This window comes from Ailuropoda melanoleuca, chromosome 5, assembly GCF_002007445.2.
Source record: "Ailuropoda melanoleuca isolate Jingjing chromosome 5, ASM200744v2, whole genome shotgun sequence".
Lineage (NCBI taxonomy): Eukaryota > Metazoa > Chordata > Mammalia > Carnivora > Ursidae > Ailuropoda > Ailuropoda melanoleuca.
In genome coordinates, this window is record NC_048222.1 from 92,681,668 (window position 1) to 92,699,534 (window position 17,867).

Sequence of the window (17,867 nt, forward strand, 5' to 3'; positions counted from 1 at the left end):
CGTCAATAGCTGGGACACACTGATTTTGGCAGCTTTAGTGATGAAAATTCCACAGGAAAAATTGCTGAGAAATTTAAAGTGCCTAGTTGGTTGAATTGTATCATAGAAATAATGGGAACATTAAGATCAGGTAGAAACAGTTCCCAGAGACAGAACTGCATTTAGAGGATTGGCTGTCTCATTCTACAAACGTCCCTGCAGCCTACCTTCTCCAAACTTGGCGTGTGGTTCACTTACTAGGTGAAAGGCCAGGTGCCTGCTTTTGTGAGCATTCAGCCTAAGAGAGAAGGCCAGCTCTCCTTAAGATTACAAACCGCTAACATTTCCTTTCATTGGGATACTTCTTTCAAATGAGATAGTGAGTTGTTACATCAAACCAAATAGTGCACGGGAAGGTGCTTTTGAAGCCTTAATCTCCAACAGCAATAACAGAGGATATTTTATGCGTTATGACAGGCTTCCAGCACTCCATTTTATATGTGAATGCTCTCATTTTCGTTATTTGAGGCAATTTCTAGCATTGGAATTTAGATCATACTTGCCTTTGGTTTATAAAACAGATTTCCCATTATCATTTGATACAGGTGTGAGAGGTGGGAGAAACATTGGCAAAAACGTTAAGCATGAACAAGGGGCAGTGGTGGTGGGTGTGTGTGGTTACAGGAGTGGAAAAGCGGACATGATAGTAAAGCCTGCCCTGAACATAAACATCGTTCCGTTGCTGGAGTGTCTACCACCACAGGAGAAAATGTCAGTGCCTCGCTTCAGAGGAGCAGCTTTGGATTACACTAATGTGCAAAATCATGGAGGACGGAAAAGGGAACTAAGGACGTGGCTGAAAGCAAAATGATCATTATTAATTGAATCTGGCACTTTCGTTTTGTTGTCCATGTAAATGATGTTAGAAATAACTCTGACTTCAGGGGCTCAGTTGGCTAAGTGGCTGACTCTTAATTTCATGTGAGGTCATGATCTCAGGGTTGTGGGATTGAGCACTGGGTGCTGTGCTGGGTGTGGCATGGAGCCTGCTTGAGATCCTCTCTTTCCCTCTCCCTCCGCTCCCCGATGCTCCCGCCCGTGTTCNAAAAAAAAAAAAAAAAAAAAAAAAAAAAAAAAGAGAGAGAGAGAAAGAAAAAAAAAGAAAGAACTCTAACGTAAAACACTTACATATCAGTCAATTCTCCATACTTAAGAACTGAGATTATATCTTGAGATACTATTCGTTGAGCTTCTCTTTCCCCCAATTTATTTCCCCCTAGTTAATCAGAGACTTCTATATTGCTCCAAGAAGTAGGAATATTATAAAAGGAATAAAAAGAACTAGAAAGAGTCAGTGTTCAGGGATGCCTCCCACATTGGGCTCCCTGCTCAGTTGGGAGTCTGTGTCTCCTTCTGCCTGACACTACCCCTGCTTGTGCTCTCTTTCTCTTTCTCTTTCTCTCTCTGACAAATAAATAAATAAATAAATAAAATTTTAAAAAAGAAAGAGTCAGTGTTCAGTTTCCTTGACTTCCAATATCGGGCACTGAGATTCAAAAGGGAAAACCTAAAGCATGCGAGGAATAATTTACACCATGCAAGTAGAATGAATGAGGAAGTAGAAATTGAGGTCATCCTTGAGTAGAGTTGCCTCTACCCTGCCCCCTGGCGGGGAGCTAGAGGAATGACACAGGGTTACTTGAGATTTCAGATAGACTTGGCCAAAGCTGGAAACCACACCAACATCCCGAAGACTATTGACTGTCTGCTGAGGGAGTCTTGTGTGCTGCCTGGATGAAGGAGCTATGACAGTGGCCTTTCTTGTCCCTGAGGGTCCTTTTAATATTAGCTGTCTGCCTATTGCTCTCTTGTCAATTTGCAGAAGGATTTCAGGCTGTGCCTAAACTGCCCCATGTGGATAGAAACCATCAAACTCCCACCCCTTTAAATAACCCCTTACAAATTCCCAAGGTGAGTAATATACCTAAGGGAATACAGCCAGTAAGTCTATTGCTAGGATTCACCCTAAACGTACAGTTAGGATTCAAACTCAGACCATCTCATCCGAGGCATGGAGCTTTCAACCACCATGAATTACCGAGAAATCCAAGGAACTGAGTCATAAGAACTGTCATCAGTGGATGACAGGCTTTCCCCTGAACTGGGTAGTCAGCTGCTTAGAAGGACACTTTCCACTAGTCATAATCTTGTGAAAAATAAAACAAATATTTTATCTGTATTTAGAATGGCTGTTTTTATAGATGTTAATGGTAGATAAGCTCATGTCTTATTCATACTCTAACTTAAGAAATGATCAACATTTTTATTTTCTCTCTTTTGTTTTTCTCCAAGGTTTAGCTTTTTTCACTTGTAACATTAAAATAAAACACCTACTGTATGGGATTACAAGGATTAAATTGGATAACATGTTAAATGCCAAAGCACTTAGCACAGTGTCTGACACATACAAGACCTAGAAAATTTTAGTTATCTTCCCAGAAAAAGAAAAAGGAAAAAAATGTTTCTAAGGCTATTTTCATGTATTAACCACATAAAAAGGTCAGGTGCCAAAATAAAATATATATCATTTCTATTTAATGGCTATACCTCTTAATTTACCCCGGAGATTTACCCAAAGGCACTTTTTGCCCCTGATATCATGATTCTGTTGAGATCCTGAGAAGGGATTTCAGTGATTTCACAGATGGGAATGAAATAGGAAGCAGGGGAGCCCATCTTCATGATTCTTCCTAAACTTCATTCCACCTGAGCTACAGCATGTTCATGGCATCCTGCCCCAAACACACCCTAAGTCTCATGACTGCCAGAGCCACCAATCCGCATGCAGCCCAATGCCCATCTTTGAGGAGACTGTATTTTGAGTTAGAAACCTACTCCCAAACTCACAAATCTGATTCCATGAATCCATTAAGATTGATGTGCCTGGGGCGCCTGGGTGGCTCAGTCGTTATGCGTCTGCCTTCGGCTGGGGGCATGGTCCCCGGGTCCTGGGATCGAGCCCCCCATCAGGCTCCTCTGCTGGGAGCCTGCTTCTTCCTCTCCCACTCCCCCTGCTTGTGTTCCCTCTCTCGCTGGCTGTCTCTCTGTCACATAAATAAATAAAATCTTTAAAAAAAGAAAAGATTGACGTGCCTTTACACAATCTTCCTTCTCAAGAACTCATGGCATTATCATTAGAGAATTTCATCCTCATTTCTTTCTTTCTTTGGTTTGCAGAATTGAGAAGGCTAATAGGGGAGAAACCATTATTTGATGTTATACAGAGAATTTAGCAAAATCCTTACTCTATCTGGAGGGCAGCTCAGAGTTCACATGGGAGGAAGTGTGATACTACACACTGGGGTATCTCTGGTGTGGAAGAAGACCATTGTGTGTACTTGTATTTTTTTTCCTACTTAATTAGGATAATCCCTTTTCATTACCTGCTACCTAATTCAATGTTTCTAAAATTCAAGACCCATATTAATTTCATTTAACACAAGAGCAATATTCATTTGAACACATTTCTTATTTAGGCTTGATGTTTTCTTCACAATTGTCATATTATGGATAATGTAGTAGGGATAATTTTGCTTTAATACCAAGACCTGTATTTCCATCATTTTTGTTGTTATTAGTACAGATAATAAACTGCTATTAAATTCCAATATTCTAAAAGATTGCTAAAATGATGGAGCATCTGTTAGTTTGAGCTTTTTCTCCTTAAGGCAGCAATTTGAATTTTTGTAAGCTAAATTTTGCTTGGTTATTTGTGTTTGTTGAGGCAGAAGTATTTAAATCTTGATACAACTTATTTTCCTTCATGTGAAGGAATTCCCAAAGAGTTTGTATTCTCTTTCTACCTCCCATCTGCCCTGCCTCAGGCCTCTAAAAGGATTCTGGTAAGGAAAACTAGAGCCTTCTTTACTTTTTTGGAATGAGAAGAGACAAGCCTTCTGGGGGAAGAGAAAGGCTTGGCATTGATAATATTTTCCCAGTCTTTGGGCGTAAGTCCTTCCTAAACTAAATAATTTAAACTGTTAGGGACGTTTCAATGCATTTCAATCTAAGGTACAGAAAGGTGCGTCTGGTTGCTGCACTCCCAACAGCTAATCGAAGACTTGCTTATCATGAACGTATTCATGTAGGAAATAACGTGATCTGTTCAATTCTTACAGAGCATGTAAGACCCAATTCACAACTTTGAGTAAAATTTCAGACTCCCTTTGATAAGATTGTGTGGACAAATGTGACATATTTTTATAAAAGTAGAAACATTGTAAAGACTTCAGGTACATCACCGATGTGTTTCTGGACCTTTCTGTTAATAGCATCGCTACAATTAGTTGCTTATAGACAGCTCCACTGCTACCCCCTCAATTCACCTGCACACATGTTAAAATCGCCTGTCCTGACAGGAACAAGCCATTATTTCAGGATTGTTTGCTACATACCAGTGTCAGTATAACCACTCTACTATATCGCTTAGAAGGTTTCCTTAGTCTTTGAATTTTGAGGAAGCCATACATCATATTTTATTTTATCCAGAATGTCTTAAAAATGAAACAGGTCATCTTCATGGTTTCTTGTTGCCTCTCAAAGTTCATAAAATGGAGGAATTCATAATGCCTTGGATGAAGTGAGCAGCTATTGGTTTTCACTGAGGAGTTCTTAAGTACTAGTTTTATCCTCCAGTTTATTTGGGGATCTATTTTGTTTCATATAGAGGAAAAGAGAGTGGATTAGGGCACTGGAATAGGAATAAAAGAAATCATGATTTTTCACTTCTCAAATGTTGAATGTTTTGTATAGATTTTCAATGGTATGCACACTCCAAGTGTTACTCTGTCAGGTATGTATCTTTTACACTCTTATAACGTAGGCTGCAGCTCTCCTCGTGCAAACGCAGAACCCAGTGAGTGAAAATGCTAACCAGCCCAGGGCCAGGGGCTGAGAGGTGGGAATTAATTTCAGTCTTCAGGTTTTCTCATGTTGAACTTTACTAGATGGACCGTGCTGACCCTTGCTCCTATTAATTCACTGACCTTACATTATTTGATAAAAAATTACTTAAGGAAATTTTTATTTGATAATTTGAGGATATTATATGACCATCAAAAGCAAATTATACAATTTTTTCCTTCTCTAACATTTATGCTTTCTTGCAGTTTTTAAGTTTTATCTGTCAGCACACATTTCACTAAGTTTCTTTTGTAGATAGGAAGCTCCTAGGATTTCCTTTACAGGGGACAAAAGGATGCATGAAACATGGCTCTTTCTCAGATGAGGTTTTAGGGGGAGCTAAAGCAGCCACTTCAGAGCATAAGCACTGTTTGGTTAACTACCATGGAAGTAACAGAGAGAATTCATGTTACCTGTGGCCCTTTAGAGGGAGGGTTGTCAGTGGGCTGCAGCTGTTGGGTGTGGCGGTTGTCCTAGGCTTTAGAAGCAGCTGCAGTGTAGGGCAAAAAAATGCAAAAATGGGGCTCAGCAGACCTTTGTTCTCACTTTAGACTGGACCTAAGTGAGTCATAGAATCACCGTGTCTCCGTTTCCTCAGCTGTAAAATGAAAAGCTTGGCTATAGTTTTAGTGTCTGTCTAGACCTCAGTGTGATTATTTGGGTGAGAAGGACTCCCCTGGATAAGGCAGCCTCTGCAGAGGCCGCCATGCCTCCTGCCATGTATGGCAACGTTGAGGGCATGTCATCGCAATGATTAGATTATGAAGCATTGGGACTTCTCTCATGCTAGCAGACTCTCCTCACCGCTTTTTTGGCTTGTGTGTACTTTGATAAAGCAAGTCACTATGTTGGGGAAGCCCCTCAGCGAGAAACTGAGGGCCACCTTCGGAAAAGAACAAGTGAGGACCTGAGGCCCTCAGACCAACGGCCAGTGAAGAACTGAATGCGGCCGACAACCACGGAGCGACCATGGAAGCAGGTCCCTCCCCAGTGAGCCCACAGCTGAGGTGGCAGATGCGGAGCCAACACCTTAACTGCAGCTTTGTGAGAGGCCAGGAAGCAGTGGACTCAGCGGGCCATCTCCGGGTTCCTGACCTACAGAAACTGTGATGTAATACACGTGTGCTGTTTTAACAGGCTATGTTCTGGTACAATTAGATACTCAGTGATAGAAAATGAATACACTCATTCAATTAAAAAATATTTCTCAGTATTACAAAATAGTGTTTACTTATTATAGAACTTTTATTACAATGTGAATAATGTAGCTAATTTTTATTATAATGGAGATGAACAAAGAGGGGTATTTATAATGCTTTCTACTTTGAAATAATCTCTGTTAAACCTGGATAAACTTACTAACCTTTGTTAAGCCTGTGGGACCATTTTCAGTGCGCACATGGGGTATGGTTTTGTTTCTCCATGCATTTGATGTCATCTGGTTTCTTTCAGGCCTTTCTTTCTTTTCTTTCTTTCTTTTTCTCTCTCTCCCTCCCTTCCTCCCTTCCCCCCTTTCCTTCCTTCCTTCCTTCCTTCCTTCCTTCCTTCCTTCTTTTCTTTTCTTTTCTTTTCTTTTCTTTTCTTTTCTTTTCTTTTCTTTTCTTTTCTTTTCTTTCTTTTCTTTTCTTTTCTTTTCTTTTCTTTTCTTTTCTTTTCTTTTCTTTTCTTTTCTTTTCTTTTCTTTCTTTTCTTTTCTTTTCTTTTCCTTTTCTTTTCTTTTCTTTTCTTTTTTCTTTTCTTTTTTTCTTCTTTCTTTCTTTCTTTTGTTCTTTCTTTCACACTGGCTGAAAAAGAACTTTTATTACGTTAGTGTATGGATGACTCAGCAGCCATGCACCTGGAGTTTGGTGGCCAGTTCTTTAGCTTTTGCCTTTCCCAGCTTGACAACGCAAGACAGCGACTTTGGACCCAGGATGCTGCCTCCCTAGTGACAGCGGGTCTCATCATATCTGTCATTGTCATTGGTCCTGCTGGCTTCCACATGTTTAGTAGAGCTCCTTTGTCTTCCAAGTTCACCTGTGTGAGGGGGACAGTGGGGCAGGTCTTCCTGTGGACCAGCCTGACCTTCCCCTAGATAATGCTGTAGGGAACCCCCATCATACAACACGGGTCAGACAAGAAGACAACCAGCTTAATGGGATCCATATCATGTGCAATCATTACCAGCTGAGCCTTCTCATTTTCCACAAAGTTGGTGGCAGTATTAACACCAGCCTGAAAAACAGGTGCCCTTTTAACAGGGACATCCCCTTTGCTGACAACATTCTTCTCAATTCAGGCCCCAAATCCCTGCTTATTCTCTTGCTTTGTCTCTGGTCTGTATACGTAGACTTGGTTAAGCAGTTGAGTAGCTGTTTAGTGGTCCAAGGCCTGGGTGAACTGGTTAATTGCAGGAGGCACTTTCAGATGTTTATAGAGAAGAGTCCTTTGCTGCTGCAACCAGATGCAGAGGGGACATTTGACAAAGTGAGAGAGGTGCCTTTGGGCTGCATGTCCTGTCCAATGCCAAAGTTTTGGGACCTTTCCTCAAACTGGGGACTGACCACCGTTTTGGCCTCTTGCTTCATCATGACAGCAGGGTCCAGGGCCACCTTCTTCCCCTTCACCTTCTTCCCTTTGGGAGTCTTCAATAGTTAGAGTGGAGAGAAAGGAAAGGGAATTACCTCTTTCAGGAATTTCTTAAGATTCCTGTTCCATTGGTGGTACTTTTATAAAATGCATGAACTTTCATAAAATAAAATTATTTATCATTAGGTTTAGGGTTGGTTAGAAGGGTCACTCATTCTTGCTGGTGCTTTCTTTTCCTAAATTGCTTTTCCCTTGGGTTCACTGGCAATTCTTGTGTCCAGTTTTCTCCAGCCCTTTTAGGTCTTCCTTCTCAGTTCAGGCCAGGCATGGTGTTCTAGTCACCATTGTTTGCTCTTTTTTTTGTTCACTTCTTAAATATGAAGGTTTTATTTTAGGACTTTCTTGTTCTAAGTCTGTGCATTCTCAGGGTTTATCTGTCCTGTACATAAGGCTTAAGCCAGAATTTCCTGAAGTATGGCAAATGGACCACTGCTAGAATGGAATGATTTTGGAGGCCTATGCTCATACAGTTAACTAATCCTGAGTCACGTGATGAAAACTTTATGTCCATTTAATGCTTTAATCAAGTTAGGTACAAAACTTGAATACTGTTCTTTTTTTTTTTTTTTAAGATTTCATTTATTTATTTATTTATTTGACAGAGAGAGAGAGAGAGAGAGCCAGCGAGAGAGGGAAAACAAGCAGGGGGAATGGGAGAGGAAGAAGCAGGCTCCCTGCAGAGGAGCCTGATGTGGGGCTCGATCCCAGATCACGCCCTGAGCCAAAAGCAGACGCTTAACGACTGAGCCACCCAGGTGCCCCTTGAATACTGTTCTAACATGGGCTAAGCACCCTTGGCAATAGAGGAATGCAATTCTTTTTTTTTTTTTAAGATTATTTATTTGAGAAAGAGAGTATGTGAGCGTGTGAGTTGGGGGAGGGGCTGAGGGAGAGAATCTTCAAGCAAACTCCCTGATGAGCCCAGAGCCCCACACGGGGATGATCTCATGACTTATGAAATTATGACCTGAGTCGAAACCAAGAGTTGGATGCTGAACTGACTGAGCCACTCGGGCGCTCCTAGAGGAATGCAGTTCTTAAGAGCAGAACTTTTGACAAACAAGGACAGAATCTAACACTGTATTTATCTTTGTAGTTAGCTTTTACTCACGGCAAGTGATGCTGACTTTCTGTGACGGTAGTAGTATACAGGTGTCCCTTAATTTATTAAAGTAAAAAAGGGGAATTTATTTAAAGAAAAACTTTAAGTAAATAATATATGTACATAATATGTGATACACAGTGGGAACAGAATTATGAGGGTAGTGACTGTGGTATGAGGATGACTGGAATTTGAGAAATGGTGCACTAGAGATCTAGAAAACCACTAATGTGTCTTCATCCTCAATTGATTTATTTAATGGTTGTCAATGAACTGAGCATGAGCTCTAAAAGGCACAGTATGGATCTGGATAATAAAAAAGAGTAACAGATGTTATTAGATGTAAGAGCATTGACTTGGAAATGATCTCACCTGGTTTCTCTTAATTGCCTCAGTCTCTGCGCTGAAGAAGTCTGTGGGTGGCCCAAAGCAGTGGTTTTCAAACTTTAGTCAGGGGCATCAAATTCACATGGAATGTTTCTTAAAATATACATTGTTCCCTTGCACCTTCAGAGTTTCTGATTTAGTAGGGCCTGAGAATTTGCATTTCTGAGTTACTAGATCTGGAGATCTGCTTAGTCTGAGCTAAGCCTTGGACAAATTACTTAGAACATATTTGGGGCTCAATTTTCCAAGGAAGATTTTGGCTAAATAACATAGACTTACTGCGTTTTAGAATTGGAAGCAATTGATCCTATGTGTCCTAAAGCATGGTATGGTTTTCATTGCTGGTATTTGAGAATATTTAGATGCTATTTTAATTGTTATGTGCTTATATTAAGGTGTATTAGAAAATCACAGTGCATCAAACATATGATTTTCCAGCTTGAAAAGGGGCTTAATGTGAGTTAATAAAAATTTACTGAGTAAAAAATAATATGGGTTTTTCTTAGATTGTGGTGGGGAACATGAATAATGGAATTGGGAAATGCAGATTCTTAAAGCCTTATCTCTTGACTGGATCTCCATTTTATTTTTAAAAAAATTTTAAAAACTATTTTATTTTTAAAATTTTATTTATTTATTTATATAATTTTTTAAAATTTAAATTCAATTAATTAACATATAATGTATTATTTGTTTCAGGGGTACAGGTCTGTGATTCATCAGTCTTATATAATACCCAGTGTACATTACAACACATACCCTCCCCAATGTCCCAGTTACCCCATCACTCCACCCTCCCTCCCGTCAGTTTGTTTCCTATGATTAAGAGTCTCTTATGGTTTGTCTCCCTCTCTGGTTTCATCTTGTTTTATTTTTTCCTCTCTTCCCCTATGATCCTCTGCCTTGTTTCCTAAGTTCCACATATCAGTGAGATCATATGATAATTGTCTTTCTCTGAATGACTTATTTCGCTTAGCATAATACCCTCTGGTTTCATCCACGTTGTTGCAAATGGCAAGATTTCATTTTGATGGCTGCATAATATTCCATTGTGTGTGTGTGTGTGTGTGTGTGTGTGTGTGTGTGTGTGTGTATCACATCTTCTTTATCCATTTATAAGGGCTCTTTCCATAGTTTGGCTATTGTGGACACTGCTGCTATAAATATTGGGGTGCAGGTGCCCCTTTGAATCACTACATTTGTATCTTTGGGGTAAATACCCAGGATCTCCATTTTAAACTTTTGTTGTAAATAACCAATAGCTTATTGATTTCTCTGCATGGTTTTAGTTCAGGCCTTCAACAGCTCTTTCCTTGATATAATAAGTGCTTCCCTAACTGTTTTTCCTTCTAGTCTATCCATTCTTCACACTGTTTCTAGTGGCATCTCCATAAAACACAAACTGGAGCATGTTACTCCTCTGCCCCAAATTCATAAAGTGCTTCCTAGTAACTTGGAATAAGGTTCAAATTTCTTAGCATCTTACCCGGGCCATGTGATCAGCCTTCTACCATCACCCTCCACTCTTCTCCCATATCTACCTAAGTTTGACTTCTGCCAAACTACTATACATATTGGATACCACTCCTCCTGCTAGGCCCCCGTGCCTTTGCACATGCTAGTTCTCTAATATTTCATCTGGCTGATTCCTGCTTAGTTATCAAGGCTCAGCTGAGCCCATCCCCCATGGTAAGAAACCACACACATCTATCATAATATCTATCATGCCATTTTTTTAGAACCTTAAGTGTATGATTAGAAATTTTTCAAATATGATAAATGTGTAAAGAAAGTCCTCCTTCTCAGCTTTCCCCAGCCTCACTCTTCTTCCTCGAGATAACACTATTAATAGTTTAGTGTGTTTTCTAGATCTTTTTATCTGCATTTACAAACATACATATGAATAATGAAATCTAAGACTATTGTTCAGTACCTTGCTTTTTTTTTTTCCCCCATTTCAGATTTCATGGGCATCTGTGCACATCAGGGCTTGAAAACCTACCACTTTTTTTTTTTTTTTGGCAATTGCCTTTTCTTTAAGGAGAGATCAAGGAAAGAGACTGACTTTCATGTCTTCAGGGTTTTTTAGAAATGTCAGAAAATCTTCATTTAATGCAGCAACTTGTCTTATTTTTATCCTTATTTTATGTCCTTGAATAAAAAATACAGTGTTTTCCAGGAGATATTTCAAGCAAAATTAAGTACTGACATTTCTTATCTTATTTAGCTATGTATTCATTTATTTATATCATCACTCTTATGCCGTCTGAATTATTTTTTTCCTTACGACCCTCTGCCACACTTCTAGGACCCATTCTTTAATTTTTTATATTTGAATGAAAGATCTGAGTGTTTTAAAATATTACTGAATTTGATTTTCATTGTGACTCTGAGAGCTAAGTAAGACAGAATTATTCCTCTTTTACCGGGAGGGAGTTGAGGCTTGGAAAAAGTTGCCTGACCATAGTCTGAGCATTCTGTCCTTCCACGTCGACTGTGTTTGCTCCTCCGACAAGCTCTTGCTTGCTCAGTGCTCACCAACGTGAGGGCCCAGCAGATATGCTATGTCTCTACACCCTTTGATATAAAAAAATCCAGTCGGTTTAGTTTTCTTTGGATGAATGAATTTACACTAAAATATTCACACTAAAACAGTGACTTATTGTGGTATCCTTCTCCGAGTCATTATTATAGGAGTCGATGAATTACTCTAAATGAATGAGAATCACAGTAGGAACTGTTGGAGAAAATAGTTTTAATTGGAATAGACTTTTTTGGTGTACCCCAAACAATTTTATATGAAAGATCCACATAAATGCACATTTCAAATCCACATTTGAATCCACAGCTCTGAGTGAAGTCATGCCTAGTGCTTATGTCTTAGGAGGACACAGTCAGCTCTTAGCATACTTTTTCATGTGTGCGTGTGCATATTCTGTTTTCACACTTCCCCCTCTCTGATCCATTTCAGTTAATTCTTAAAGTAATCCTGAAAGGGAAGTCAGACTTGCCTAGTTTCTTCGACAACTTTTCTTCAGAATAACTGACAAAGTGTTTGAACTGTTGGTATTCATTTTTCATAATAACCCTTCATGAAAATGACCAAAATATTTTCAGAAAGTAGACCACTGGGGGAACCCTTTACTGTGCAATTGCCACCTGACTCTTGAGATCTCAATTTAATTTCGTGAACTGAGATTTTTATTGCTACAGGGTGTTTGGGAAAATTAACAGCAGTTTCCTCAAAGCACTTTGAGGTCCTTAGGGGTCATTTATTGTTTCAATAAGATATTCTCTTCCTAAAGTGTACATATTATTGTTTACGAAACGATGAGGGCCTAATGAGGAATAAGGTTTGCCCCTTGCAAAGAGTTTGCCTTTCTTCCTTATATCTGCATGAAAACATGATTTTTTTTCAAGAAGGATATTAACACTGAAAGCTCTAATCTTTATTCAGAAAAATAACTTAAAAAAAATAAAGAACTAGACTGTTTATCAGCTTGATTTTTTTTTTTAATCCCTGTGGTGCTTTTAAATATACATAGAAAGATGGTCAGAGACTCTGGGAAGAAGGCAGAGCAGCGTCCTGATGGGATTGAAGGAAGGTCAATAACATCTGTCCTCTGAATAAGGAAAGGGAGCGGCAAGTAGCATAAACAATGGTCTGGGCAAACTAATTAATACAGGAGAGGACATCAGGAAATAGCTTCTCTGGTTTGCTGTAAATGAGATTTAATGAACTTTAGAAAACAAATAAAAAAAAGGAAATCTGGGAATTATCTAGAAATAGATTTTCTGGTTTCCCCATCATCTCAGTTTGTGAACCAACACTCTTTAAATGATTTGTCTTATAACAATTCTATTATTAGTAATAGTAGAGATGATCGTATAAAGAGTATCCCCAATGAGCTCTTTGCTGAGCATGTTACATACAGGTTGATTCTATTCAATCCTTCATGTACTCTTTGGGGTAGGTGCTGATGACCCTGTGTCTCACCACTAACAAGATGCTCAAGAATGAAGAGCTAGTAACTGCGGGAGTATGAGCCACACACGCCCCCTCACGTACTCATGCTTGCTGACTTTTCCAAACTGTGGGCTGAGTTGCCATGTTCCTTGCATGAGATAAGTACCATGGAAAACTGAAGTTGCCAATGAGGAGTGGCCCTGGCATGAGAGGACTGAAGACTCTTTGCAGCATTTACAGTACTACTGATAAAGTAAATATTCCAGGGGCAACAGTTTTGATATTTTACTGTAGTCTTTGCGTTAGCTATCATTTAGTCAACCACATTTAATGGACGTCCACTTTGTGGAACTGACTTAAATATTGTGTGCACTTGCTAGGGAAATAGAGGATTCCTGGCTGATCTCTAGGAAGCTGTGTTGATATGGTGATCCTGGGGACATGGGGGAGAGGAGAAGGGATGTAAGAGGATGGCTCTTCACATTTACGTTGTTGATGATTAGAACATTCTAAAAAATTTTTTTCAAGACTTCTAATTTATTATCCTCTTTCGGCTTTAACATGTACCCTCATTGATTTTATCAAATTAATTATTACATTCTCCACACCTTCATATTTATAAATTAATCTTCTGAAATGTTGTGCCAATTTATACTTAAACCGGGAAAATGCACCTAAAGTGGTTGTCTCTGAGGATTTTTCTTTAAAACTGGAAAATTTCAAATACGATGCCAATTAATTACCAATACAACTAACAAACAAATTAGATTTGTGGTTGGAGAAGATTAAAAGTGTCTTGATTTTTTCTTCTTGCTCTGAATTGAAAACAGCTAACAGAAAATAGCAGTGACACTGTTCTTGGTAAGATGATGCTGGCCTTTGTTTATGACTTTTTTGTCTTTATAAATTTCTTTTTAAAAAAAGATATTATATATTGCAATAATATTACATATTATTAAATATTACATATTTACTCTAGACAATAGAACATTGGTTAGCATTGCATAAAACAAAGCAACATGTGGCAATTGCTTAGTTAATTTCATTGCCTTAACCACTTTAACTGAGTGACATGGTAATCTGAATTACCCTGTGTGACTTCCCAATCATCTTCCCTTGTACACCCTCCCCGGTCCCTACCTCCATTAGCTTTCCTTCTTCCCTGTTTGCCTGATGGAAAGAACACTGAACCGGAAGTGAGGAGCCATGAGCTGTGCTTCCAATGCCATATACTAACAGCGTGATCTTCGGAGAGGCACTCTAGGACTGCAGTGGATTGCAAAGGTGGCCACAGGGTTATCACCTTTTACGTTCACACCCTTTGCTTATATCCTGCCACACTGACTCTGGGCTGAACCGTGTGACTTGCTTTGGCCCATGGACTTGAGCAAATGCGACATGCACAGAGACTTGTAAGGCGCTTGCACATTTGACTTGCCCTTTCGCTGCTCTTGCAACTCTGTGGCTGCCACCTGAAGAAGCCTGGGTTAGCCTGCAGAATGATGAAATACGTGGGGCCCCGTCATCCTGTCCTTGCGGCCAGACCCTGAGCGACGCCATCCTAGGTCAGCCAGTTGCTGGCTGACTCACTAGTGAGCCCAGCCAGCTAAAATTAGCGGAGCTCGCCCAGACCAGAGGAACCTGCCTTAGCTGATTCGCAGAATTGGGGCTCCATAAATGGCTGTTTCACTAAGTTTTCAGCTGGGTTGTTCACAGCTAAAGATAACTAATACAAAGTCCAAATAAAAAACCCAAACAATGAACGACAACATATCCCCTGCCTACCCCAGAACATTGTTGGAGATTATATGAGATCAGAAAGCAATGATGCCTGTGATAGACAAAGCTTCTCAAGAGCAGTGCCCAGCGGTGTCTTGGGTCTGAAGAGCAGCTGGATGTTCAGTGATGAAATGAACGGATAATAAGCTGCACGATAAGCTGGCAGTAGCAGCAGCAATTGAAGAGTCAATATTTTAGATCCCCCGAGTAAGACATTTCATTTTTCTTTTTAATTTAAAATGTTAATATATCAGCTGGGTAGAAGAATTGGAAGGAACAGGACAGAGCAGCAATGGCCGTCTGAGGCATCTGGGCTCTGGTCACAGGGCAGCAGCCTGTACCCATCAGGCTTTTGTCACTGTCCTCAGGAAGATATCGGCAATTGCTATCTTTCCCACTGACATTAAACTTTTCCCAGTTATTTGACTTTTATCTTTTTTTATTATAGAGTATCTCGATTCTATCTGAAGATCATTCCCATGACAGTAGTTATAGTCTCCATAAAGAAAAATGTCTGAGAGCCAAGTTTAGAGGTATAGAGAAAGATTTCTAGTCTGTGGAGGTGCAAGGACTACAAGATCAGTAAGTCAGAATTATTCTAATGGGAGCAAATATTTTCTGAGCTAAGGATAATTAACTCAAAGGGATCTATAAGGAATGTTTGTGTAGTTTGATTCTCATTTGTCTGGTGGAAAATATATATTTTTTTCAATCTGGTTATACTGTAAAATAAAGCCCGTATAGAGAAAAGCGCACAAACCCTAAAGGTACTGTTTATTGAAAAATTATAAAGCGAATACCCGTGGAACTACTGTCCAGGTCAGAGATGGAGCCTTGCCTGCACACCCGAAGTTCCTTGCTATTCACACCATCCCCCTCACACTCTGTCCTTCACGAACCCTAACCTGAACCTGAACTCGAACCCCACCCCGTATCTTAACCTTGTTAGTTGACACGATCCTTAATGATGATAAAGTCCTTATTTAGCTTTATAGTTTTCCCATCTCTGTGGAGTTAACCAGCTATGTGTGTATCTTTAAACACTACAGTTTAGTTTTGCTTGTTTTGAATTTTATATAAATGAAGTTGTTCTGTATATATTCTTTTGCATCTTGCTTCTTTTGCTTAAAGCTATTACTTGCTTTGTGTAGCTGTAGTTTATTCAATTTCATTGACAGGACTTTTCCATGCATGAATACACAAGACAATTTACTGTTGATGGACACATCAGTAGCTTCCAACTTTTGGATCATATAAGCAACATGGCTGGGACTGTCCTTACATCTCTCCTCTTGCACATGCACACAAGTTTCTCAAGGGAGTGCCCTTTGTGGGTCATGAGATAGGCATATCTTCAGATTTAGTAGCAGAGGCCAAACTGTTTTCTAAAGAGGCCTAGCCATTTTGCCTGCCGCAAGTAGTATGAGTGTTCTCAATGTTGCATGCCCTTGTCAGTACTTGATATCGTCAGACTTTTAATTTATTCTTATTTTTTTAAAAAAAGATGTATTTATTTATTTGAGAGAGAGAGAGTATAAACAGGAGGGGCAGAGGGAGAGAGAGTCTCATACAGACTCCGCACTGAGCATGGAACCCAACGTGGGGCTCGAACTCACAACCCTGAGATCAGGATCTGAGCCAAAACCAAGAGTTGGCCGCTTACTCGACTGAGACACCCAGGCGCCCCCAGACTTTTAATTTTTGCCAGTCGGGTGGGCGTGTAGTAGAATCTCCTTATGATTTAAATTTGCGTCTTCTCATTATTTATGAGGCCAAGCATTCTTTCATACATTTTTCAGCCATTTGGTTTCTTTTTTATGAAGTATCTGTTCAAGTCTTCTGTCCTTTTTTCCTACTCTTTGCGTCTTTTTCTAATGTTTTGTAGGTTTTTTTTAGAACAATATTTTTCATTTATTTTTAAATGTGTTCTCAAAAGAAGCCAGTCTAGAAGGAGAGGCAAATAGTGAAGCCAAAAGAAAGTTATATTTCTACTAATAAATGTGAAAGTAGCTTTATTACAAACTCTTTAATTGCTGATTTCTTACTTGCTGATTTTTCTTAGTAGTTATAACTTTTTTTTTTCCTTTTTTTTTTTTTACATGTTTTGGATATGAATGTTTGTCCTGTTTTACATGTTACAATAGCTTTTTCCATTCTTGGAATTTTTAAAATCCATTAATGTGTATCTTTGGATGAATTATAAAGTTCTTAATTTTAACATACTGAAATAGATCCAATTTCTCCTCTTTTGATGCTTTTTATGTCTTATTTAGGAAAACCTTTCCTACCTGAAGACACAAAGAAATCTATCAGCTCCTAAAAGCTTTGCAGCTTTATCTTTCACTGTAAGTGTATTACAGGTACTGATTCTTAACTGTGTATGAACTAAAGCTGTAACTTCATTATTTTTCATAGGGATATGTACTTCTTCCAGAACCATCAATTGAAAAGAATATTATTTCTCCGTGCCCTGCCATGCCATCTTAGTTATAAATCAAGTGCTCTGGTATGCGTGGGTCCATTTCTGGACTCCTTATTCTGCTTCACTGGTTTACTTGTCTTTTCCTGCACTAATGCCACATCTTCTTAATTATCATGACGTTATAATAAGTCTCGGTTTCTGGCAGAGCAAGTCTTTACACTTGGTTCATCCTCAAGAAAGTGTTAGCTATTGTCTCAGGGAAACCAGAAAGACGAGCTTGGAATCTACTGGAATCATTCAAGCAAAAGATGATGAGAGCATACATTAGGATCATGGGAATAGTGATGGAGGGGAGGGGCTGGTTTTAGACACTTCAGGAGGTAGTTGGAAAGAATACCAAACCATTGCTTCTAAATGATGTAAGGAAAAGGCTTTGGTGGAGAAAGATTATATGAACATATCAAAGAGAAAATAGTGAATGTATAGCAACTTCTTCAAAACAGGCTACCCACAGGCTATGTGGAAACTTTCACAACAGTAAAGTTTCAGAAAGTTAAAAAAAAATCAGAAATTGTAGAGAATTTGAAAGAACTAGAGACCTACAGTTGATATGAAACTGGTGATTGATGATAAATATATTA

The 17,867-nt window shown here is 39.2% G+C and overlaps 1 pseudogene; it reads right to left on the bottom strand.

Annotated features, from left to right (window-relative positions):
• Positions 1-6,763: 6,763 nt before the first annotated feature.
• The window catches only part of LOC100472147, a 67,805-nt pseudogene continuing 56,701 nt past the window's right edge, over positions 6,764-17,867 (bottom strand).